The sequence below is a fragment of the Corvus brachyrhynchos genome, unplaced genomic scaffold (genome assembly GCF_000691975.1).
Source record: "Corvus brachyrhynchos isolate BGI_N302 unplaced genomic scaffold, ASM69197v1 scaffold60, whole genome shotgun sequence".
Classification (NCBI taxonomy): domain Eukaryota; kingdom Metazoa; phylum Chordata; class Aves; order Passeriformes; family Corvidae; genus Corvus; species Corvus brachyrhynchos.
In genome coordinates this window covers 3,154,814-3,182,722 of record NW_008236767.1, presented here as the reverse complement: position 1 = coordinate 3,182,722, position 27,909 = coordinate 3,154,814, and the positions used below count along the sequence as shown (strand labels likewise).

At 35.9% G+C, this 27,909-nt stretch overlaps 1 long non-coding RNA gene across 1 annotated transcript in view; it reads right to left on the bottom strand.

Moving 5' to 3' along the window:
* Positions 1 to 182: 182 nt before the first annotated feature.
* LOC108444985 overlaps positions 183 to 27,909 on the bottom strand; it is an 86,180-nt gene continuing 58,453 nt past the window's right edge. The window contains exons 7-9 of the long non-coding RNA XR_001859709.1: positions 8,508 to 8,603; positions 6,189 to 6,300; positions 183 to 3,877 (exon numbers count right to left, since the gene is read on the bottom strand). This is a non-coding gene — a long non-coding RNA (uncharacterized LOC108444985). The remainder of the gene's footprint in view (positions 3,878 to 6,188; positions 6,301 to 8,507; positions 8,604 to 27,909) is intronic.

Genomic DNA, 27,909 nt, shown 5'->3' with positions numbered 1-27,909 from the left:
GCCAGGAGACTGGAAGGAGGCACCTGTATATCAGTCAGAATTCTGCCACTCTAAAATTTGTGTTTAGACAATAAACCTTTCAAAGAAGTTATTGTCTTTTTATTATTGCTCACCATTTATGGCATTGGGGTGTACTGCCACCTATATAAAATAACAGCTTGTTACACTAAGTAGCAGTGAAATATTAGGCTTTTAATTCCAAAAGATTTTATGATATGCACTCTGAGCTGATAAGTTAAAGCAGGATATGAACAGTTGACAATGCTACACTTGTCATTCATCTTTCATCTATACAAGGCTAAAATGTTTAAAGCTTGGCATTTATCACAGTAGAATCAGAGTGTTTAATTATATGAATGGAATTTCCTTAATATGCACAGGAAAAAATAATGATATGAACAATGAATACAGGTAAAAATATGGAAAAGAGATTAGCAGCCAGTTTCTTTTCAAGTCCACTTTAGCCAGTTCACACAATCTGTTTTGCTCAATTGCATTGCCAAAAATCAGTCAACCATCCTTAAAAAATCAATCAGAACTCAAATTTCAGTATTAGTACCACTGAGTGAAAAATATGCACAATCAAAACAGCAGTCCATTATAACACCAAGCTCTGTGAGTTTTCAAGTGTATTCTGGAGTGAGCTGAGTGTTGTCGTATACTCCCAACAAACTGTAAAGCAATATTGCAAAACACTAATAAGGAGCCTTCTGTTTAGCCACTGTATTTGCTTATAAAGTAAGCTGGTTAACTTGAGTACCATATCTCAGAAAACACTGAATTCAGAAAACACACAATTTCAAATAATCTGAGATAAAGCATGATGACTTAGATCATTTGTCTCTTCAGTTGTAACAGTCTGAAAAAGAAAGGAATATTACTTTAAACATGAAGATAGTAGGAGACTAATTATATTGTTCAGTGTGTGTCTCTGTCACCCCCATTGTTCAATATAGCAAGCAGCTGGAGAGAGAATAGAAGTAACACCAGGTAGTTTGCTTGCATCTTTCCACATAAAAGTACTCATTTAATGATGAAAAAGGTGTTCATACACTCATACAAACAGCATCTGTATATACAGTTCTTGATGGCTAGCTAGCAATGTTCCCTCAGATTACTTAGTTTTAGTAGTTTACTGCTCCTTATGGTTCTGTTTTTCTTTTCATCTTAAACATGAAAATCGATGTGAAATAGACTAATAGACTGCCAAGTGAAAATATTTCTAAAAACCTGCTTTTTATACTAGTTTTTAAAAATTATTTTATAAACAGATGTAATATTTAATGAAAGATAAAGACTTTTTTAGAGCCAACAAACTGAAAATTAATTCACTATGTTTAGTGCACTCCTAGTTTTATAACCTCATCCATTATTTTATTATTGTTGTGCAAGGTAGTGACTTTTTATGATTTTGCCACTTAGAGAATATAAATTTTCGTTTATAATTGCAGAAGAGCATCAGAACAGCATGGTTTAGAATTGCAATTATTGTTGACCTTCTGGAAGGCAAACTGTATTCTTGTATTTTCTTTCACAAAAATGATAATATCTCACAAAATAAACATATTTTTGACAGTTTTTATTGTTTTTATCTATAGAGAAGTAAATTAAGACTTGGATTTCATAAACAAGTCAAGCTCATGTGGCTAGCCTATAACATTTTGACAAAACTGCATATGCTTCATGTTCTGACGAGACCATTCATATTGTGGAAAAGCGTAACAGACTCCGAGGAAACATATTCTTATCAATATGATGACATTTTTTAAAGTGAATGCCTTGCCAGTCATAAAATAACCTCTACTTGTATCTTTTGTTTGCTTGTTTCTTTTCACTTTTTTGGAAATAATCCTCAAACTGTGACTGCTTTTATGGGTTTGCAAACACTTGCACAACAATGATCTAAATTTTTCAAGTGAATGTTCATACTGAGCAATAAAAAACCCCAAACAACATGTAGTAAATGTTTCTTTAGTAGAAGGTACTAAATCCCACAAAAACATAAGACTATTTTTATGCAAGTCATAAGATAGCTGTCGAACAAAAGCAGAAAAGAAGACTCAGAACAGAGACTCAACTGTCCCTGTCATAACTGCAGCATTGGTCAAGGATGGATACATAGGGAAAAACACAAGAACACCTTGTGCAATTCACGACTCAGAGACTTCTTTGACCCTACTACTGACACTTTTTTGATCTCTCATTTCTGGAGTTAAAGCAAGTTTCTCTCTTAATTTAGAGTGAAAAAATAAATGAGATATAGGAGTAGTTTGTGCCAACATCTCTAGCTCAGTGACTTAATTTGAATTATCGGATAACTAGTCAGTTACTGTAATCTCAGAATGAATACCATAATTGTGTGGGCAAAATCACATTGATTTTATACAAGAGCATTTTCTATGTAAATCATGTAAATTGGTTAATTATATATTAAGAGCTTTGAACTGTCTGTTTTCAATCAACAGCAAAATTTTCCCTTTTTCCAAACTATACTTAGCTAAAATTTTGTGTAAGAGAATTATTGAGTATATTAATAGATTTATTTTTTAAAATGTTAAGCATTGTTTTATTCTTTTATTTTGTTTTTTTCAAACAATCTTTTCTTAATTCTATCATTAGGTGATTGCCACTTATTTTTTTAGAGAAAAAGTTACAGATCATTAAAGCTGGGCTGCATTTTCCTAGATATTTGCAAAATTAATTTTTTTCTATACTACTGCTTAGAGTGTTCAGTAACATTTAAAAATGGCCCGCCATGAGATTAACTGTTAGAAAAAAATATATAATACACTACAGAGAACATTTTATGATCAAAGTAAATTAAACAACATATAAGAACAGAAGAAGCAGCTGTTTTCCAAGGAGACCCCTATCAGTTCATATTCACCTTGTTTCTGAAACAAAAGGTACAAAACCAAAGCAAATATAATCATTAGAAAGCTATCTGTTGGGAAAGAATATTATTTAAATTATAAACGGTTGCTTTTATTCCACGATAAGATTATTTTCTATACTTCATAGGTATTTATTAGTTGTCTGTTCAGAAGAATGGACCTAACTAAAGAACAAGCCTGTTTTTTTCAAAAGAAGACATGTTTCAGTATATTTCTGTCGGGTTTGCCTTTTTTCAGATTTCCCAGTCCAATATCTTATTCAGGCAAATCAAAAACACAAGTTATATTTAAATCATGTTGCTTATTTGTAACATTTCTGTTGGTGTACAAAGATTTGTATTGCATCAGTATTCTTTTGATCTGTCAGAGTCTGGAGGCATAATGCCTTGGAAAACGCACCATTACTGCAGTTTATCTGTGCAGCCTTACCCAAGCAGACCTGCACATTTTGCATGTGTTAACCAGAAGCTACACCATTTGTAGAATTTTAAGCTCAATCTAAGACACCCTGTGTTTTTTGCATTGTTTACTAACATGATTCATAATCACAGTTGTCTTCAATTTATTGCAAGTGACTACACATATATATGTATGTATATGCAAATATATACATCTATGTTAAGAGAATTAGATATCACTGTGATAGCAATGTTTAAAAGACTGAAAACTTCGGCCCGTTTCAAACTTGGAAACAATACTGAATTGACATTCATTGCCAATACACATTGCTAACATTTAGTTCTAACCCATTATTAATTATTTCTATATTTATTCAAAGAAATAGTTTTAAACAAGCCTATCCTAAATTAGCTGTGAGTAAACAATACGGTGGAGCTGATAGTCCTGATGGCAATGGCTCTTCAATGGCTTCAGTGTCCAAGTTCAAGGTGGCTGATGCTTAGAGGTCTGTGAAAAGAGATGATAGAGCTGAGACAGGGGACTTTTTTCTCTTTTCTTTGCTTGTGAGTGCCATTTTATGTTCTCTTAAAAAGAAAAAGGGAAATTAATATACCCTTGATATAGCTAAACCCACAATCACACCTCCAAAATAATTAACCTGTATGTTCACAATTCATACTAGTCCATGTCTATGTGACATAAGAATTTTTGCATTGCTGCCTATTTTTGGAAATTAATATACCCTTGATATAGCTAAACCCCCAATCACACCTCCAAAATAATTAAACTATATGTTCACAATTCATACTAGTCCATGTCTATGTGACATAAGAATTTTTGCATTGTTGCCTATTTTTTCTCCCTGAAAGGGCTAGGACTGAAAGATCGTTGAAGAGAATTTAACAGTTCCCATCCATATGTGGGTCTTATTTCATGGTTGGGACTAATGCTTTGGAAACTGTGCTCAAAAAAAAAAAAAAGAGGATTTTTGAGGAATTGGAAAAAACTGAGATGAACAATTTGTTGCATACAAGCTAAAATAACACACTGGGAAGTTTAGTTACTTATAAAAAAAAGAAAAAGACTACCCCCAAAAAGAAAAGCCAAACCCCCAAACTTATAACACTAAAACCAAATACTGCCAAGAATATTTTGAAGTCAATGAATTGTAAAAAAATCTGTTTTCCTTTTTTTTTTTGGTCAGAAGAAGAATATTTTGAAGTCAATGAATTGTAAAAAAAGTCTTTTTTCCTTTTTTTTTTTGGTCAGAAAAACGAATTAACTAAAAATGATTCTGAATTTTTACCTACTTTATTGATCACTGAACTTTTCAGAGAATTTATTTTAGTTGGAAGAAATAACAATTGAAACCAACAAGAAAGAGTCTGAAAGAAAAGTGGAAGCTAAACCAAAATGATTGTGATTACCACATAGGTATGAGACAGATATGTATTTATCACATCATACATAATGAATGTGCATCGTGTTATGCGACTGAATTGTGAGTAGTACATATGAATTAGATGCACATATTCATATACAGTATGAACTATATATAACTTACATGCACATAAAAATGTAAAAGGATCTTCATGAAATTTCTGGCTAAGAATTCTCCATGTGTGTTGTATTCCTATTTATAATACATCTGTTACACCAGTTTGTCATGGCCAGCTATTATTTTCCTCATGGGTGAAAGGAAATGGCTTTTGAATTCAAGCATTCTTGCTACAAAAATTCCAGATGCCAATAGGTGCCTTGTCAAAAGCTGCTTAGTTTGCCTCAGAAATAACAATTCAGAGCCACTTGTAAACCACTCTCACATGTCCTGGCATTTCGTCCCCCAGCAGCAGGAAAGCGGGGAGTCGATGGGAGGACCAGAAGTGCAGAAAGTGTACTTATTATTGCCCTTTCCTTATCTCAGCCACTTCCACTACAGCAGGAGCAAGTGGGCTTTGTAGATTGCTTCCTCTTTTAAAAAGCACTGGCCTTAATTGTGACAGTTTTCTTTGGCTTAACTTTGCAGATTTCAACATCTTTAGTGGAAGGCAGAATCCCAAACTTGTTTTCCAGTCAAATTTACTGCATATTTTTTTTTATTTTAAATGCCATATATTGAGCAGGCTTATTTGAAAAACTGAACAGGCAGAGACTGGATGACTTCAGTAATAGGAATACAGCCCAGGGAAGGTACATAAATCTGTACCCTTGCTGTGCATAAAATTGCTTTGGTAGCTCTGCATCTGGAAAGATGGGAAGTTTGATCAGTGCTGTTTGAAGGAATGCCATCAGCTAAACAAGCTAATCCTGCACCTTAATTACCAAGTCATGCTGCTTTTCTCCAAGCAATCTTATCATGAACTTTTTAAATGGATATAAAAGCGGTGGTGAGTTTGCAAATACGACATTAAGTGGAATGAAGTTTCCTTTCACCCTCAAGAAAACATAGGGGTGACTCTATGAATCATCCCTATGGGCCCACACAGGCCACCTTCTGCTTCAGTAAGAATCTTAATGCCATAAATGCTTAATCCATATGTTTCCTTCATGATTCATCCCTGAGCAGCTCCATATGTCAGCACTGGTCAGACAAGGCTTTTGAAATGCACGAGCAGAGCTGGTGACAAACACACATCAGTTCCACAAGTTGTTATTTTCTGTTTACAGGCACATTCAGTTGGACTGCAGAGTAACTGGGGAGAGAATTGCTGACGAGATCATTGGTGACATTAAAGTGGACAAGTTAAGGTTTATCTGGATCTATAACACGCCTGCCTTTCTGTGCTTCCATTGCAGGGCTGAGTATGAGCTTGTCCTCTTCCTTCTAGGACTGCTTGGCTATGCTCACCCTGCAGGAATTAGTCTGGCATGCTGTATCCTGCCCAGCTCACTCACCTGAATGTTGCACGAGGAATAATTCAGGCTGAGCAGGATCATTAGAATGCATCCTTTGAGTGAATGATTAACAGACTGGGATTTCAAGGTTTACTGCAGCAGGTAAGCCTCCCTGCAAAGTAAACAAGGGCTATGAATCTGGAATTGGTAATCTTGAGTTGAGAGAAAGGTCCAGTACATGGACCTTATCACCACAGTGCCTGGTATGGTACAGTATTCCAGGCATTCAGCTCTGTGAGGCTCTTACGAAGAGCAAGGTAGGAAATCATTATTCTTGGTTTATAAGAAAAGCAATGAACCATGAAGAGAGAGTATGAAGCAGTTCAGAGTTCCTTCTGGCTTTATTAGTCAGAAGTATCTATTTTCATAGAAACATGAATAATTTCTATCCTGCCTTTTCTACAAAATCCAATTTTTAATGTTGTATTGTGCCCAAGTGAAATAAAATATTTCTTAACCTCAGGAAAATAGTATGTGTATATGCATCTACAGTACTTTCCTAAGGAAGAGAAGGCTCAATGTTGGGATCAAATAAAGTGCCCTTGTCTTTATATATAGATATGCAGGCACAGACATAGGGCTCACACAAACATGCACTAACTTAGGAGATGCACAGGAACTTTGTACTGGCACGTGGAACAGTAAGCTAAGTCTGGATCAAGTACCAGCTATGGACAACTGCCTAAAGAAAACTTGGGTCTTGATTCAGGTCTTGCTGTAGCAAAAGCAAGACTTTTTTGCGCCTAATGTGAAAGCATATACAGTGTGAAGATTCTGCTGACTCTCATAAATATTCACTAGCATTCATATATGAAAGACCATATACCCATGTATATACAGGACTTTACACACTTGTAAAATTCTCTGAAGAGGAAATCTCACCTACTGGGTCTATGGGTGAGGAAAACAAACATCTAATCACATTCTTATTCTTATTTGTAAAGCCATCATATAATTTCTGTGTTTTACAACAGGTAAAATTCTGTATTTTACTACTGGTTTTCAGTCCTTATCCTAACCCATATTTATAATAGTTTTTGACTTACAGTGAACTCTAATTGAACTACTGTTCAAAAGTTTGGATAAAGATTTACAGCATAGTTTGTACCAGCTAAATGCATTTCTGCACGTTAGCAAGTTTTACATAGAGTTCTTTTTTAATAGAATAAATTGTTTTCATTCAAATTGATTGCATTAGAACAGAGAAACATCAGCACCCTGAGCAATTTTATGGTTAAAAAGGAACTGTTCACTCATCAAGCACATACATTCTTTTTTTAAAAATTTTATATTGAAGGCTCCTTTCATCTGCATACCAACATTTAAAGTGGAAGAAAATTTTTTGCATATCACTTAAGAATTACAATAAAAATACTTTATGACTTTACTGACAAATATTTTGCTGATTGACTAATTTTATAGCTAGTGGAATATATTGATTGAATTATTCAAGAGATAACATGAACTTTTATACAATGATTGGAGAATTTATTTTAAGTCAGTGTTCAACCAAGACAAAAATAACCAGGGAAGAAGACAGGCATTTTATAAATTCAGTCTTGCCTGTTACAAAGTTGTTTTGCCATTCTTCTATTACAAAAAGGCTTGGAAACTCTTCTTTTGTGACTTGAAGCATGGGTTGTCTTTTGAAAGCAACTAGATAAATAAATGAACATAAACACTTAACACACATAAACACTTAAGAACACACAAGACATTGTTCTTAAGGAAAAATTATGGATGCTGATGTTGAAATTTTTTTTTTAGGTTCTTTTATGGCTCCTTTTCTTTCTCTATTAAAAAATCACACATCATCTACAGTGAGTAAGGAAGATAATACTTCTGACACTTGTCCACCTTAGATGTTATAGCTTCCAGAGCAGTCTGAATGGCAAATGCAATTGAAGATACTCAAATGGGAGAACACAATTCAGTTGAATATTTTGGCTTCTTAATGAAACATTGCAAAGTGTATTGGCAGATTTTTCATAATATCGCCTGCTATGGAAAAGTTCTGGCTTTATACTAATGAATAGTTTCAATACAATTCATCCTATGGTATCTTGATGTATGGGATGCAATATCTTCATATTCCAATTTCCAGGTGAGAAAAGTGGAGAGAGAGAAAAATGAAAGAGAAAATAAAATTACAGTAACCACAGGCAGAAATCCAGGCAGTCTCTAAATAAGCATCTCTATATATGCTTATCTTCAAGTGATCTATTTAATTCCTTTAATTTCACTATTACTGATTAAATTATTTACAGAAAAAATTGTATACTTCTGGGATATGTGAGGACAGAATGTTATTAAACTCACCTTATTTCCTTCAAAGGACAACTCAGGATAAAGCTGTGTTCAAGGGTAGGCCGATTTTTTTTTCATATATATCCAATTCCAGTTAAGACATGTTGGCTTCAGTGGACATGACAGAAAAAGGCAAAAAGTCAAAGCACAAAAGTGAAATTTTGATACAAAGAAGGGTAATAAAAAACATTTGTTCTTGAACTGTGTTTTTTTTCTAAGTGTTCTACCACTTCTAAATTATAACTTTAAAAATATACTGTTTTAATTTTAAAAAGGTTGTGTGTTTTATGCATTAATTAGTAATGTATCAAAAGTTCTTTCTTGGTATGCTCTTAAATTCTTTCTTGACATTTTATTACAAAATAAAAATGTCCCCTAGATTACATTAGTTTATCATGTCACAGGAAATATTACCCAACAGCTGGTTTTATCGAAAGCAATAGAATTGTTTTATGGTTAGATTTAATATCATTTGTGCATACTTTGCATTGTCTCATTGTGACCAGGTAGACTTGTGGGATTCTATGTTTGAAGATGAACCTGGAAGAGATTAAAGGAACCACCACGGAGCTGCATTAAGAGCTTCAAGAAACCCTCAATGTCATTAAAATACATAGCAGAAGGATAAGGCTGATGTTCTAGAAGAAATTTCAAAATATCTGTGTTTTGTTTGGCAAGCTTTGACATATCAACTGCTGTTATTGTCAACTGAGGTCTTCATCTTTTCAAGATAATAAAAATACAAAAATTACAGTGTTATGTAATATGCATGGATGAAAAATTAGAAGATAAAATTGTTTGCCCGTTCTGCTGAACACTGTAGAGCTGGATTTTCTCAAAGTGTAGTAGGATAATAGTAGCTATCAGTTCCACTTCAGTGGAACTTTAACATTCCCCTCATTTAGGCAGAATTTCAACTATTCAAGCATGAAGTTATTTAAGGCCCATCAAAAAGCAACAACCCAGAGTCCTCCATGAAACCTCACTTAACATATCCAAAATTTTATCTAGCATTTTATGTAAAATAATTTTAAATTTACAAAAATACAAAGTAAGAAAAAAACACCAACCAAAAAAAACCCCACTGATGTTACTGTGTGAAAACTTCATATAAAAGAAAACTTCTTAAACACTAATCAGAAAGTTGACTTGCCAGTTTCCTGCCTGTAAAACATTTTTGTCACGTTCATCACCAAGAATGCAACATGGGAACTGCAGTCACTCTACAAGACAGGATAAGCTAAGGAAATAGCTGGAAATAGCTTATTTGATCATTAAATATCTACAAGCATATGTGCTTGTCAACATATGTTGTTTCATATACAGTGTCAACTAGTCAACTAATAAAAAGAAATTCAGATTTCAAACAGGAAATATGATGAGCTAAGACACAGAAGTACTAAGCCTGTGTTTTTCTGTCACTTGGCATGACAGAGCCTCGTAACGCTTTGTTGAGACACTGAGATTCCTGCCAGCAGGTTCCGTACTTGGATTCATCGTGTTCTATTAGACCAGGGAGTCTGAGAGGAGTGCAGGCACTATCTCTCACAGCACAGGCTATTAGTATCGTCTTCTGCTCCAGTGAACCGAAATCTTACAATTGCTCAGCTTTACTGTATTGCCCATGCTCCTCCTTAGCATTTCCAGAGAGCACAGGCTTTCACTTGTCCACTTCATTGCTTTGCAATGAGGAAAATGTCTGTGTGCATAGGCTCTGCACCATATTTGTTAATATAATATTATTCTTTGCATGAAACAGAAAACCTGTTCAGTTAGAACATTAGGGAAACGAGCTTTCTTCGTTAGCTCATATTGAGTGTTTGAGTTCATGCATTTTAGGATGAAAACTTTCTCTAAACTTTGAAGTATCTTCCTTTATCATGAACAAAGAGAGCATTGCTTAATAGTTATAGTAAAAGCCTCCTGTGTTATAATATTATTTGTAAAGTCAGGCCCAGATCAGTTTACTTGGGCACTCAGACACTCCGGTAAATAATTTCCCTCCTGATATGCCTCCTTTTTTCCTCCATGCTTCTATGTGAATAAATGCCCATCTTCATTTAATGACTCACCAAGACACCTCCTGAGATAACTCTTACCCTGAGAAATAATGTAACAAGCTGGATTAAGGAGCGAATATTTTTAAGGGAGATCAAAGTTGAAACAGAGAGATCAGGCATCCACAGTATCTCATTGAGAATTCAAAAATTGTACAGACAAAATCACTACAGTCCATAATAGATGCAGTGATTTAGCAAGCTTCTCTCACTTCTTAGGATTATTTATTGTGGAAAAAAAAAAAAAAGACTAAACCTGAGGTTAAGCAAAGCCATTTTGTAAAGTGCATGAAGATATTTTAATACAAGTGGTGGCAAAATAGAAGATGCTGAGCCAACTGAAGGAGATCTTTGAACCAACAGATTATACAGTAATTTTCTACAGTTTGTCAGGTGTGATGGGTCCAAATCTTCTCCATGTAAATTTATCTAATGTTCACCATTTCCTCAGACATATCTGATAAAATTTGGCTAAAATTAGACCTCATTTGCAGAGTCTATCTTTTATTTTTCCACGACTTGTGATTCAAAACTATGGAAATGTTCTTTTTCAAACTTGGAATAACTAATAGGATTTGTGAAAGTACTCTATTTAGTTTTTATTTTCTGAAAAAGCTAGTTATTAAAATACACAGTTTTCTGTACCAGGGTCTTATTTTAAATCATTTTGATCACGTGTCTAAGCAAGCACCAAACACATACCATAAAATACAAGAAAGAAAAAGCAACTGACATAGCAGAATATAGGGAGCTGGGTCAAACCGACTCAAACAAAATGAATTTAGCTTTGTAAAATAAAAACTTACATACTGAGGAACAGTGTTCATAACTGGCAGAATTAAGACTGGACCATAAAAATAGCGCATGTACAGCATGTAGAGAATTTGACACAAACTGTCAATGCAATTTTGCTGCAAAAAGTGACAACATGACCTGTGGCTGTCTAAAGAAGGGAATAGTGGTTATTTTTATGTGATATAAGTGAGACATGTCACTATAATATAGTTCTGTAGTCCACATTTTGTAAAAAGAGATGAAAAAACTGGAGAGAAGACAGAAGAGAGTAACAAATATTACTTGTGGGGTAGAAAATGCATTTCTGCAGATGACAGCTACAGCTCAGCCTGCTTAGCTTATCAAAAAAGATATTAAGAGGTGTGTTGACTACAACATATAACTACTTCAGAGATCAGGTACTAAAAATATCAGGTACTGTTCGGTCTAATAGCAAAAGGCATGATAAGGATGAATGTTTGTTTAGAAGCTGATGGCCAATTCAAATGGCAAATGTCACACAAATTGCCAAAAATTACTTGGCCAACTATCAAAACAAATGTCCCTGATAGCAGTTCTGAATTTTACTAATTTTTATGTCTTCAAGCCAAAACAGGATGCCTTCATGGAATAATTGTCTCAGACAAACACAACTTGTTCAGCTTGGTACAGCAAAACCAGCAGAAATGTAAACACAAATAAAACTTTTTGGTTTTAAATTCTTAAAAATCTTTGGGATACCACCTAAAAGTCCTGAGGATTCATTCTCTGAGTTTCTCTATAAGTAGAAATTTTAGAGTCTTATTAAGATCTGGTACTATAAATCTTCTTTTAATTCTTCTGCAGATTCTACTAGTTTTAATTACACTCAGAAGTTTATAGGAGTATAGAAAATATTTTGAATATTCTGTTCTATTTACATAGAACTGAATGGAAAACAGTTTGTGTTTCCACTGAGCATACAGACACACTCCAACAGCTTGAAAGACCCAAACCTAAAAAACTAAAGTAAAAACCACTGCAAATAAGATGCATGTCACAGATTTTGAAATTGTCTTTGCATAATGATTATTCCAAAGTAATTCTGTTCTGGAACAAGAGAATATTTTATTCAGATAAGGAAAAACTACTTTGTTTTGCTAGTATAAAAATAAAGCATGAACAAGATGCAACATAGATCACCACCAGTAATGTGCATATAGTTTTAAATCTAGTCTTTTAATGTCATAAACCACCCCCCCTCCAAAAAAAGATAGTGACATTTCCTGTCTGAAATTGATGATGAATGAATTCAGCATGTTACTGTAGGATATTTCAATCTTAATGAAAATTTTTTTTTTGTCATAATTTTTTTCTTTTTCTCTGTTTTGTTGTTTTTGGAAAAGTGTTAACAATATCAATATCTTTGATTGAATTTAAGGGAATTGTTTCAGCTAATCCCAGTGACCATAAAATGAATTTTGCTCAAGCACAACAAAACCAGAAAAATACTTGATTCTTCAGATATTATATTTTTCCCCCATTAAAAGCACTCTCACCTACCCCTGGTGTAAGCACATTTCAAAAAGTGTTAAAGGTGATTGAATCTACAATCCCTAGAGCATTAGCCTGATGCAATTACTTCTATTGTTAAAATAAGATTATGACCACCTTACATCTTCATTTCCAGATATTATCTGACATGTTCTACTTGCAAACAGAAAAGCCTTTTGGGAGAGGGTTATTGTGAAGGTTTGGGAACCTGCCAAATTTAAGGAATTTAATATATATTTTAAAATAATATTTTGAAACAAACTGTGATCAGTCACAATCTAATCTAGTGTAAACAAAAGTGCCAAATACTGCATTGAAACCCAGGTGCATAATGCTTTAAAGTAAAATTATGCTTATGAAATGAAGATAATTCAAGTTTTCCTAATACTTTCTTTGAAATTTAGGATCAACCTATCCACATGAACATTGTCCACAACCACACAATATGGAAACATAAGAACACATAATAAACGCTAGGCTAGCACTATCTATCTATGTTACTTATATTGTTGGTGATTGCTTCCACTCAATGAGAATCTGTAAATTGTGTCCTTAAAAAATATGAAGACTCTAGATAAGCAGAAACAAACCCCTCTCATGGTTCAAGGAAGTCTGTCAAATGATATCCTTGACTGCTCCTATCTGCTCAAGGTTGTTAAAAATTTGGTATTTAAGGAACACCTGACCACCTAAATAAAATTCAGCACCCATATTGTTAAAGGGGGAAAATTCAACAAGGAAACACATAAATAGCCTAATATAGTTTTAGTGGTTGAACGTAAAATTTATTTAGCTAATAAATAAAGTGGAGTCACACAGGACCTTTGCTGTTTCAGGACTTTTCAACACTTCCATAAATCATCTGGAAAAAGGAAGAAAGAAGCCATGAGAAGACAAAATTTGCTGGTGATAGTTATTCAACATAATAAAAACAAGGGCAACTGAACTGCAGAAGAAATAAACTGATAATGAAATAGCAGATGAAATCAGTGTTGGTAAATACACAGTGATACACATGAGGAAAAACAATCTCAATTTTACATACAAGGTGATGAGTTCTGAGATTACTTTTGCCACACAGGAATGAGATTTTTAGAATTGACCTGTAATGAACAATTCAGTGAAAATGTCAGCTCAATACTCAGGAGCAGTAAAAAGTAAATAGTCATTTACAAAAGGAAAAGAAAAACAATATAGCAAATATTATGATGTTGTATGATATTGTATAAGGCTATCCTGGGTGTTCTTTGCAGTTTCTACTGCCCCCACAATCATCTCAAAAAGGAAGCAAGACAAAATTAGCAAGATAATCATGGACAGTCATAAAGGTTGTTCAAATTGTGGAAAGAAACAGCTAGTAAGGGGTAAAATACATCCCTGTAAGTCATATGTTACACTGAGAAAATAAAAAAAGGAAGGACTAGTCCAATAAAGCCTAGGGAGGTCAAAGTAATGTAGCTAAAAAACAAGCCACCAAACAAAATAGAAATTCTTCACAGCTCATGGTTAATCTGTGGAATTCTGACACAAGGGGATGTGCACTATAAACCTTTACAGGAGTTTAAAGAGCAGTAGGAGAAGTTTATAGAAGAAAAGTCTATTAAGGACTAGTAATCAAAGGTATAATCTCTTGTGCAGGAAGTCCTTTAAATACCGTTTTGCTGAGGATCGGGAGACTAAAAGAACCCATAACAGCATTTACTCTGCTGCTGCTGGCACCTGAAGCGATGACATAGCTGAAAAACTGAAAAAAAGAGATAAATAAAAACCGTTTCAGATGAAAATGTATTTGGCCCAATAAAAGATATATTTTTTTCTGTCTATTCTGCATTGACCCTTATTGGCAGCTGAGCCCTGCACAGCCACTTGTTCCCTCCTACCGCAGTGGGATGGGGAGGGGAATGGGGGTTGTAGTCAGTTCATCACGCCTGGTCTCTGCAATTCCTTCCTCCTCAGGGGAGGACTTCTCACACTCTTCCCCTGCTCCAGCATGGGGTCCCCCCCATAGCAGGAGGTCCTCCATGAGCTTCTCCAATATGAGTCCTTCCCACTGGCTGTAGTCCTTCACAAAGTGCTCCAGTGTGGAGTATGCAGTCCTTCAGGAAGAGGCTGCTCCAGGGCAGGTCACTCACAGGGTCACAAGCCCTGCAGCAAACCTTCTCCAGTGTGGGCTCTCTCCATGGCCCCACAGGTTCTGCCAGGAGCCTGCTCCAGGCCAGGCTTCCCATGGGGTCACAGCCTCCTTCGGGCATCCACCTGCTCTGGAGTTGTCCCAGGGCTGCAGGTGGATCTCTTCTCCAGTGTGAGTCCATGGGCTGCAGGGACGCAGCTGCAACACCGTGGTCTGCCCCATGGGGTGCAGGAGAATCTCAGCTCCAGCGCCTGGAGCACCTCCTTTCCCTCCTTCTTCACTGTCCTTGGTGTCTTCAGGGCTGTTTCTCTCATATATTCCCACTCCTGTCTCAAGTTGCAGTTGCATGGGGCTCACTGTCCCCTTTTTTTGCACAGGATTCACTGTCCCCTTTTCAGCTCTGTTACCCCAGAAGCACTACCACCACTGCTGATGGGCTTGGCCTGGGCCAGCGGTGAGCCTGTCCTGGAGCCGGCTGGCACTGGCTCTGTCAGACATGGGAAAAGCTGCTGGCAGCTTCTCACAGCAGCCACCTCTGCAGCCTCCCACTACCAAAACTTGCCCATGGAAACCCAGTAGACCATAGACCATACAACTAATCTCCACAGGAATGAAGTTTGGAGCACTGTGCTGTGTACCTGTCACCTGCCCAATCTACATCATCACATGGATGATAGCCCATCCCTGTCGTGAAATTTGTTTCCTTGATACTCTGCTATGCATGTGTATTTGCTGTTCTTTAGGGTTCAAACTGACTGGGATAAGCAGTGTATTCCTATGTTTGTATTTACCCTGAATTTGACTAGAAACATGGTTCAATAACATAGCAAATGAAGCCTTAAGTCTTCGAGTTCTAGGTCACAAATGCTTCATCCTATGACTTGAAGCATTTGGCTTGCATCAGTTTGCATCAGTTTGCGTCAGTTTGCATCTGTTCCCTCCTCCCAGGTGCTTCAGACATTAAAAATGATTGAAAGTTTAACTTTTTTTCTGTCATGCTTGATGCTGGATTAGATATCGCCTTGCCAGTGTAACTTTCTGTCAGATCAGATACCATTTGCTCTCTCATCCTTGACATGAAGCCTTCATGAGCTCCTACCCAATTCTCTGGTTGATTTGACAGTTGTCTGACTGTGGGTCCCTTTGGGAGCTTTGGTAGTGTGTGCAACACATCAGCAGTGATGAAGCTGTGGCCCTATGGAAGTGTCCCTGCTGCATCCCATTTTCTGAGAAATTTAAAGTGAATTAGGTACCAGCTCAAATTAAGTTTCAGTTGGTTTTATTTCTTTTGCCACTGAAAAAAATAATTATTGTTTTCTCCTCTTTTAAATGTTTAAATCATCAGCACAAGTATAGAAATAATATCTGCCAATCATAGATCAAAAAAAATCTAAATATCCAAAGCAAAACTTCTAAATACTCTGAGTTGCAAGTTGCCAGTGCAGATAAGTGAGAAGATATTTACAAAATAAATATATACAAGCTATAGTAATTTTCTAGCCATTTTGCTAGCAGGAACCATCATTTACTGTTTATTAAATACATACACCAGATTTTTTTTTTAGTCAGGCACATAGGTCTATAATGCACAAAATCAGAATCTTGAAGACTGCTGAAGATGACACTGATACCTTGTTTTAGTGATATTGCATTTAACCAATTTTTGACAAAGTTAGCACCCCAGCCCAGAGTGCCTTTGCTGAATGCCTATTTGTAGTGTTTGCGTTGCTCCATTTCCATGCTAGAGAACAAAGGTGGTATGTTATATACAGTATCAATCAATCTTATTTATTCATCTTTATTTGCTGTGATATCTAATAGAAGCTTGAAGGCAGCAGTAAAATCAAAGCTAGATAGGATAAGTGTAGGATTTAATATAGTAGAGGAAATATATGAAGACTATCAATATGGATAAGAGGAAAAGTAAACCCTGTGTTGGTGGCACTGAAGCCCAAGGAAAGATTCATGGGTAAAAAACCCATGCAAATAGAATTTTATTTAGAGTGTATTTTAAGAGTGGTATTCAGAAAGCTTTACCTGGGATAATATTTCTGTTTTTCTGTAGTAAAAACTCAAAAGAATTTTCCTGGAGGAAGATACCTAAACCAGACCAGGAATGCTTAACCACTGCAGGCAGACCTAAGTGCCTGTATCTATTAATCTTGACCACTTTTCCTGACAGGTCTTTACTCACCCTTGTGATTATTTCGCCATGTGTCCACCCTGCCTAACCACCCTGCAGCCTACAGGGACTTAGCCAAAGTACTCCTGCAGACAGACAAAGGAAGGAGCTGCCAAGCCATGACAGCTTTCCAAGGATACCAGGAGCTGCTGATGCTCTGCCTCAGCATCACTCCTGCTCTCTGCAAAGAGCTCTGCCTCTTGGATGTTTATGGTTGCCTCTTTGCAGAAACACCATCTTTCCACACTGGTGGAGAATAAATGAATGAATTTCTAAGAAACTGCTGAAACCTGAACAGCAGCTGCTCCACCTCTCGTCACCCAGACATCACCTGAGCAGGTGAATATCGAGTTATACTTAGCCAGAACATAAGGCTTAAATAAATTAGATGTTAGTTAAGATTCTAAAGAATATTTCTCCAGTTTTTAATTCTTCATGTGCATCATAATTTTCAATGGCCTTAAAGACCTTATCCAGATAGAAAAAATTAAGACTATACACTGGTCCAGGCATTTCTTAACACAATCAAATATTAAATTAAGACATTTTCTTCAACTCGATGATGGAAGAAAGCCTATGGCTAGTGGAGCCAGCTGAAGGGCAAGGAAGAGCTTCTGCGTGAGAACTTGAGACACTTTCTCATCATTCTTACACTGTTGTGGCTCATATTGCAGCACAGAAAAAGATTCAGAACTTAGCAAGAACAGGAATGAGGCAGCCCCACATGTTGAGTTTGTCACCTGAGGTTGTTGGCAAACACAAACCAACACTGACTCATCCCCGAGTGCTGACAGAAACAAGGAGCCCAGGAAGCTCTCAGTGACCTTTTCAGTCATACTTGGCTGCGGTGCTGTGCACATCTTGGAACAGACTAGGGCTGTATTTCTAATTTGGATACAAGTAAAAATAGGTCTACCTTGAAAAAAATCCCAAGTTTAAATATATAGTTTGGCAGAAAAAAAAGGGAAGATGTTTCATTTGCTTAGTTCTAAATACAAACACTAACTATAGAAATTTCGTTTTTATAAACCCACATTTATAATTGTATAATTCTTGTAAATAATATCAAACAAACTTTGTGACAAACAAACTCCTAAAGACATCACAAAGGGAGAGGGAAAAATGAGGAGGGGGAAAAAAAGACAGAATGGAGTTTATTGGAGGAGTGAGGTGTGTGAAACACCCAAGCCAAAGTGAGGGAAGATTAAAATGAAGGTGTCTCTGGGCAAGTTGCCTAAAAAGCAACTGTTTATGGATAGTTGTATACCTAAAAAAAGAGTAAAAAGTCCCTTGATTAATCAAGATTTCCTAATGATAAAACCAGATTTGGATAGAGACTTTCAAACAATGTTAAAAGGAAGTAGATGCTGAACCTTTAGGGGCATTCAGGCTTCTTTGAAAATACAAATCAAGGTGTGTACTGAGAGACTTGAAAGGAGAGTTACTGATGAAATATGTAGAGATTAAAACAAAAAGTAACTTTCAAAACTTTGAATGTTCCCTTGACACCAAAAGTGACACTAAAACCACTCACTACCATAATCAAGTTTTACCAGTATTGTGAGAAACTAAAAAGAAGTAAGAAACACACACATCCATTGCCAAGGAATAGTGTGACTGAAGGTGATTTTTTTAGTGATTTGAGATAGTGATAATTCCATTTGGCCAAAAAAAGCATAAAGGCAGAAAACAGGCTTCAACTGTAAAAACAGTCTTCCTGTTCTGAGGCTTTCTAATGGCTTAACAAGATTAAAGAGTGAAGTAACAGTTGCATAAACCTCTAATGCATTTTTTTAAATTGGCAATAGTTTCATTAGACATGTAGATATTCCTGAAGCTTTTATCAGGCATGAAGAAAAGCTGAAATAAAAAGATTTCTTAGATTTATAGATGAGAAAAAAATCATTGAGTTGGGCACAATATATGATATGGAAGTGTAAAGGTTATTGAATCCACTTCTATAAAGAAGAACATTAATCTTCAGTATAACTCCTTTGAAACTTAACCAGACATTGTATCTAACATGGGGACATTTACATTATACAAAAATATTGTTAGGTTAAATACTACAAGGGCACTCTATATTAAATCTTAACATTTGTTTTTGTCTCAGAGAGTAACATTATTTTTTAAAATAAATTGTGAGGATTTCAAGTCCTAGGGAGTGCTATTATTTTCTACTATGTTGCAGAGATTTCAGATTCATCAGAATTTGCTATGTTCTTTCCAACTGAAAACCTGAACAAAATTGCAAACAAATCTTACCTTGAAGAGTTTGACTTTAAAAAATGAATAAACAAACAAACAAGAAACAGTTAATGGAATAAGGAAGGTCTCTAAAAAAAATAATCAAGCCAAACCAAACCAAATTAAACCCCAAAAAAGTGCCTTTACGTAGAGGAGCTATGAAACGCAAAGTAGTCGATAAGCGACAAAGTTGAGAGGGTTTCTTTATGGTTGTACCGAGAGAGGGAATTGTGGGGAAACATAAAAGGTGAAAAAGCTCTTAGGTGTGAGAAAAAAGCAGGTTTCAGAAATAAAGTAAAAGAATTTAAGAACCAGCTCTAGCTGCGAAAACTTGAAGATAGAAGAAGGATACAATTATATAGCAAGCAAGGATATTAAAACAATGGTTAGAATTTCTACGTTTGGCTGAAATAGGTTTTGAAGTTGCAAAAAATATGCTTAGCAAGACAGATAAGTTTAAGCTTAATAGTGGAATATTGTGCATTATTATATAAAGCATAACAAGCAAGTATTGTGTGCAACAGACGTACGTGTGCTATTGAGGATTGGTTAAAACAGTTGTCTGTAATTTTTAGAAGCATGCTAATTGGACAAGAAGCTTTTAAGAATGCTCTGTAAGCAGGAAATCTTTGGATGCCTGTGACGGTGTGAGCTTTGTGCTATCTCTGTCTCAACTCTGTATGTGAGACTGGTAATGGAATAAAATAATAAAAAGGCTCCTGGAACGCCTGTCTGGGCTCCCCATCCCATTTGCTTGACAAAAACGCTGACAAAACAAACGTTCAATTTTCCAGCAATGATTCATAGTGTTGTTATAATCACTGCAAATGCAATGTATGGACTTAGTTAAAGTATAACTCTATCGCCAATAGCTATTAGCTATCCACCTATAAGTTTCCAGCAGAAATTTTTAGAATTCATTTCAGGCATCAATTCTTGGAATATATTATTCCTTTGGTAATTGTAAACTTAGAGAGTAGTATTGACTAAAATGACTACAAAGGTTAACAAAAAATTATAAGCAATTTGTTGCCATCTTGATTTTTTTTTTTTTTTACACCCATATTACCCCGTTGTCTTCAGACAATTAAAACAAAGAATGGTTTGGGGCTGACATCTTATACTGCGAATTTATTAACTTAGCTAACCACAAACAAGCAAAGCAACCCCCTTGCAAGTTCACACCTGTAATCCAGGACCATGTCCATGCTGTCAGAATCAAAATTCTGCTCCACACTATAATGTGCAGCCTGTCAATCCTAAATCTCAAAAAATGGCACTTCCCTCTTCTGGAAATTTTAGTATTTCCATGGCACAACAGTTGCTGAAGGTGTCTGATAATTTCAATCTCCATACATCATCACAGACGGGCTAGCCCTTAATATTTTAAAACATAATTACCATTAAAAAGAATCAAGTTTTTAATTAGTTCTTCAGGAAGATGTGAAAATCTACTCCTTTGATATGTAAACACAGAAAGAAGGTTCAATCTCCCTGGCAGATACTATAATCAATAACAGGGTCCAGAAGGAAAAAAATACAATCTTTTTTAAAAGCAAGTTGCAGAATTTTTACATCTGTCAGATGCTGGGATCTTCTTGTAGGTGATATTGAAGAATTTACAAATATGATCATTAACCAGAGGGGCTTTTTTGTGGTTTGGGTTTCTTTTTTTTTAATCTAGACAGAAGAGAAATAGGGATAACCTATAAATGTTAAAAGAGACCATTACCACTTTGTCAGAGGTCTATGTTTGGAAACATGAGAAAAAAACCCAAAACAAACACAAAACCTTTCCTATTTGTCAACATCAGTGCTGTCTTGCCCACCATCTGAGTAATTGCAATGGTTCATGGTATTGTCCAAGAATATTTCCCAAAAGTGAGTTGGCACTGTTCACCTCCCTGAGAAACACTGTGGTTCTACTCCATGGCTCTGCGACCTTATGAGGGATATCATTTCAGCTTTAGTTAATGTGTTTATATGAGGACCAGAATGTGGTTCAGTGAAGTGGTTTTGTTGTGATGTCTTATTTCTGTGCATAACCTCACCAGAAAGTTGATCATGTAAATCATACAGTTCTTGGCACAGAGTTTACATTTTCTTGATTTCAGTTTCACAGCTTGAGACTTTTAGATCACCTGGAGTTTAAAGTTTCTTTCAAAGTAACACTTCAGAAATGTTGGGCAAAGGAAATTCTCTTAAATAAACCTCTTCTGCCTCCTTTTTTGCCACAAGTGGAAAGCATCAGGTACTTGAGGGTTTCCTTCTACATCGATGTCGGCTCAGAGGAAAAGGTGCTCTCAGCAGAAGCCTTCCAAATGTTTCATGTGAATACTAGGAATCGTGCAATCTAACTACATCCCTTCTTAAAACCACACCATTATGCAACTTTGTTTTCTTTCAGAATTCTCTTGAGTCCTTCCAAAAATCCTACAATTTCTTTACACCTCTTTTTATTAAAACATATTGGCAAGAAATTGGGTTCCTGAACATTTCTTGACAGCTAGTTTTTAGAGCTGAGAAATTTCTGGTTTTGTTTCCTCCACAAGCACTTTAATTATGTCAATAAATAGTAGGGCAGTGAAGACAGCAGAAGTTGATGCTGATGGGTTTGTACAGTGTCCTTCTGCCTAAAGAACTTCATCAAACAGACACTAACAGGAGCAATACACCTGGTTTGGGCAAAAAGTTTTTGAGGAGCAATTCCAGGTGTCTATCCATTCACAGCACTTATTACTCGTCCCATAAAAGTTCAAATCAGAGAGAGATATGAAATAGCATTTTAGGTCCATTTTTATTAAATTTTATTAAACTACTTTTTTTTGTTTGTTTGGTTTGGTTTCTATTTTGTTTTCCACACCAGTTACTCATAATCTATTAAAAGATTAGTGTAGCAACATTTGCCATGTGATAACTGACTCTGGACATGAGCAACTAGAACACTATTATCATTTACGAATAACACTCTGAAATCCTGAGAACTTTTACCATCACGTTTCCCCCCTGATGTAAGAACGTACGAGAATCTTAACTATTTCAAATACTTCTGGTATATGCTTTGGTCTAGTACAATTCCTGCCATAAGCATATGCTTTTTTCCTGTAATTGCAACTTCATATCAAAGAGAAACTAGCAAGTGTCAATCTTATTATCAATATAGCATCTGCTTTTTAGATTTGTACATCAGTGTAGATATACAGGAAAAGGTATTTTAATCTTTCTGCCACTAGAACAGTTTCCCATGGAATGATGGTCACAAGTCATCTTTGAAATTTAAACTGATTATTGTTAAATTGTGATGTTGGTAGCATTAACACTGCACAGTGAACTAAGACAATTTGCCATTGGTTTTCATAGGAAAGCCTTAAGCATATGAGGTGGGTGCCATGAAAGTTCACAATCTTTGATCACACTGAAAAATAAGACCTTCAAAGTTTTAGTTGTGGCAGGATGTAGAAGAAAAGCATTCCCTTATAATGCTGACAGTTTTTATCAGTTTAAATGCCACATTAGTGTATTTTATGTGTGTTGCCTTGAATATACTGCCAGATTTCATAGATCTATTATCTGTTTTCAAGGCATGCAAACATCAAGTTAATCATTTAGCCATCTCACACTATCAGTCACAAGTTAGTGACAGTCTGCGTTCTAACGTGCATATCTGCAGAAGTTCACTCTATCTGCAGTGCCAAGTGAGTCATACAATAATGGTTGGACTTCTAAGCACTTTCTACTAGAGTCTGAGCATTAAATCAACTGACAGTGACCTTGCTGTAAGAGCTCTATTGTTGACACGCATTTGTATTTGAAGAACACTATGTCCTCTTTCTAGACCTGAAGATTTGGTACATTTACAACTTTTTAAAAATTATATGTTTGAAGCCTGTGCAGATTAAAATCATATAAGCATATAAGCAATAACAACTATTCCATTCCAGAATTAGAAACAATAAAATGAGACAAATTAATTACAGAATTTCAGATGCAAATGCTTGAAATTACCATTAATCTATGTCAAGGTTTAATCCCAGCTGGCAGCTAAGCACCACACAGCCACTCACTCTTCCTCCAGTGGGATGATGGAGAGAATCAGAAGTGTAGAAGTGAGAAAACCCCATAGGCAGGTAGGTGTTCAGACATCTCCCGGAAAGGAGTGCTCCACCACATGTAACAGTGACTTGGGAAGACAAATGAGATCACTCTCGACGTTGCCTCCCTTCCCTTTTCTTCCCCCAGCTCTATATGCTGGGCATGATGCCATATGGTGTGGGATATCCCCTTGGTCAGTTGGGGTCACCTGTCCCAGCTGTGCCGCTCCCAATTCCTCCTGCATCCCCAGCCCACTTGCTGGTGGGGTGGTTTGAGGAGAAGAAAAGGCCTTGGCTCTGAGCAAGTCCTGCTCAGCAATAACAAGAACATCCCTATGTTATCAACAATATTTCCAGCACAAACTCAAAGGACAGACCCATACTAGCTATCATGAAGAAAATTAACTCTACCCCAGCCCAAACCAGCACAATGCACCACGTTGGGCTCTGTTTGATTGCTAACAGAATCTCAAATTGTGAGATTTCATTGCCACCAGCATTGATTTACATCCTGTAATTCTACCCACAAATTTTAAAATTCAGAATTTGATTTTGTGTTAATGGGCTGACCCATTTCACGTTAACATTTTCAATTTCTATTTTATTTCCATGACATACAGTTCTCTAACACCATGGTGTTAGCTGCCGATATTTTAAACAACTCTTCAAGTCAAAACCTAGTCAGAGTCCTGAAGGGAGTAATACAAATGAAAAGACTTTCATTTAGCTTTTGGAAGGGTCATAAGGAAAAATTTGAAAACTTCGTAAGAAAATTTTTTTGTTTGAATTTTGAAACAATTGAAATACCACAAAAAACAATCATATGGAAAGAGAAGAATCAAAGTAAAATTTAAAAGTAAAAAGAAAAAAGGTGATCAAGGGAAAATGTGACATTTCCATTAATTTCCAGCAATCTAAATGTTGTTATGATGCAGAGAACACAGAACCACCAGTTTCATTGATTTTCTTTCAGTGAGTAGCATTAACAGTGCTATCCCTTTAGGACAAACCACCAAAATGCCCAGAACTTCAAGTTGATCTGTGCTAAGGTCCATAGACACCTAGCAGGATTTGACCCAGGAGAGCCCTTTGAAAATATTAGTCAATAAGACCAGACATTAATTCATTAACTTTATTTTACAAAAGCATATGTTGACATATATTGAACTTCTTTCTCCTAGGTATCTCAACTATTGCATAAAATCCCCCACCAGAGTATTTTATAAGTAAAAATATTGATGAAACACTTCTATGCTCTTCTGCGTTTTTTCTTGGATATCAGCTTTTCCAAAAAAGGACAGTGAAAAGCAAAATTTTGTTTGCTTTTTGTTTCTATGGTATTCATGAAAAAAAATAACATTAATATCTGCTAAAGTTTTGAGAAGATACAAAAGGTATTGGATATTGTGACCAAACATTTAAAGTTTGCAAGTTTTTGGAGAGTGACAAATTTTCAGAGTGTACTTATTAAGTTACTATTTCTGAAAATGGCATCTTAGTTTGCCTCGATTGGTACTGTTAGAATTTGAATCACATTGCATTTAAACAAGTATTCAGATTCAGATTTAAAATGCACTGGGTTATCACAGTTTTTTATTCCTTTGGTAAATGTCCTTTCTGAATACAGACAGCTCCCACAAATCTCCTCGAATCTGTGGGATGTTTAAATCTAGGCATTTGACTCACTGTATAGATTAATCTAATCCCCAAAGCAACACACTTATGGATGCAGTAACCCCTTTGCTAATTTGCTCAAATGCTCTCTAAGCTCACCATCAGTGCCAATGTCTCTCATTTAAATCAAATAAAATACCAGTGTGTTTCTTAGGAGAGAAATTTGTAGGGCTTAAGCACAAAATAAATAATCACTGAAAAGCTATTTTGCTTGCTGTTCCCCAGCATTAACTTGAGATACCTCCTGGATTCAAAGGGCTTTTGGGAATCACCCGTGCCCTAGTGACCCTGTCTGAAACCTGCCCCCCTCGTCATTTTAGACAATTGCAAATGGCACAGGCAATCTTTGAAAAAATAATGCTTTCTCAGGAAAGCATCATATGCTTTTATTCCTCCTTTTCTCTTCCACTGTTCCTTATTTCTTTGCCATGAGTTTTTCTGACACAACACTCCTCCACAGCAGAAAAAGGGAGGGAAAAATCAGTCTTCTTGGTCATGTTCTTTCCTCAAAACTTTTCAACTTGTACTGTGTTCTTGTAATATACCGCAACAAGTTCTTCCAAAGCAACTTTCCACACTTTCCTGGCAAAACAAATAACACGTAGAGTCCAAAAATGGTAACATTATTGAGGGACAAGAGGAAGAATTTAAATTATAAACAAACTGCATATAAGAACAATTCATTTTAGAATACATATTTAGAATAGCAACGTAAAAACTGTTTTCCACTGAGCATTTAGTACTTTTATTGCTTTAGTTAGTATGTGACTTCTTTTTTTGGTATATAAAGATATTGCCCTATTTATACATTCAAAGAGACTGCAGGTCACATAGCAGGAGTAATCCATTCCAGAATTTCAGTAATAAATGTGAAATACTTTCACATTTTACTTCCCCTCATCTTTTTTTCTTTCCTGGATGATCTGATTTTTCCTTTATCACTACAGCAACAAAAAGCCTAAAGATAGCTGTATAGAGATATAACTATAGAAGGAAAGAACATTAGCAAATTAGCTAATAATTAGCAGTTATTGATACGTACTGACACAGTTCAGTTTGAGGCAATAATCCTCTTTGATCTTCAGGCTGAGAAAAATCAAAACCTCAAAGGTATCAGTGGTGTGCCTGCTGGTAAGTGAGGATATCAATCATGTCAAGACAGGGCAAATAAGAAAGGTACACAGTGTCCCACGATAGGGCGAAGCAGGTACTTCCATATGCAACACTACAACACCTAAAAGTAGCTCTCAAAAAGGCCAAGAGAGATTTGTCAAAGAAGAATTCAATTCTACAGTTCAGTTCTTAGAAGTACTTGGAGTGTTACAAGGACACCAACAAATGCATTTTCAGGGATTCAGAGATGTATCTGCTTCTTACAAGATCATGGACAAAAATCCTGCACTGATACGACAAAGTGAAAGCAGGTTAGTGTATATTTTCTTGATAGGAAAGCCAGCTTTAACCCTCTCTAGTTTTTACCACTGCAGTTAATTGCAAGATAGAGGCAATGAGTTAGAAGGCACGTTACAAATGCAAAAGACATTTTACATTTCATGAGTGAATATGAAGAGCTATGGAAACAATAAAATTTATGCATTTTTATATTTTAGATTTTTTTAAAAAAGGAAGCCACCCAGCAAATGCTACATTTCAGTGATGGCACATGCTCACTGGTAAGCGCAAGAATAAGCAGCCTGCAGTATGGAAAACTGGGTTTAATCTTCCTAAAATGGCCTAATTTTTCATTTGCTTTGAGATCGCCTGGGTAAACTTTGGCATTTGACTTTAAAAAACCCCAACGTTTTGTAAGACTGTAAAACAGCACTTGAGAGCATGTCTTAATTGCTTCTTGCACTTTGATCCTCAGTTACCAATAGCACTGGCTCTCCAGAACAAGATGTGTTTTTTATTATATCACTGCCACAATCCTTGTGAAGTTGAACCAGCCTCTATTAAAAGACCCCAGCTTGCTTTGCCCTTGCACCAAGCTGGCCAGGAACACAAAACTTCTACGATGTAGGATAGCCATCTCATCATGTATTAAATGTCCCAGGCTGAGTGACCAGTCAGGGTAGTGTCATGCTCAAGCAGTTATACATATTTCAGATTGGAGTGGTCTCACCTCTGGCCAGCCAGAGACAATCACCAAAGCCAGCCTGGAAATGCTTATAAAAGATAAATTTGATATAGATAAACTTGTGTCCTTCACATTATCATAAAAGAGGTTACTAGAGTCACCTATAATTACGGCTGGACAACAGTCATCTTTCTAATATTCTGCTTTTCAATTACCTCTGCCCACCTTCTGTGAATGAAACTGGGAGATGTTAGCCCATATAAAACAAATATTAACAAACTTATTTCAAAATGATCAAGGAATTTTGTGTTTTGAATTATGGGACTGTAGAACAGTCCCTTTAAATAGAGTTCCATTTAACAATCTGACCAAACCTAGCTGTGTGGGGTCTGGGGGAATCCAGTTTCACGCATAACCAATGCAAACTTGCTATAATTTGACAGAAAAAAAAAGGTCAGAAAACTCTGTATTCTCAGTAAGGATTTTCAAACATCTGACCTGTCTTGTTTTGACCAAATTGCACATTTATAAATCCCTAGGTTTAAATTATTTATTACAGGGTTAGAGTGGCAAACCTTGAGTTGCCTTGAAAAGCTTCTTAACTCTGTCTTAAAAAAAAAAAAAAAAATTCAGACCGAAAAAACACCC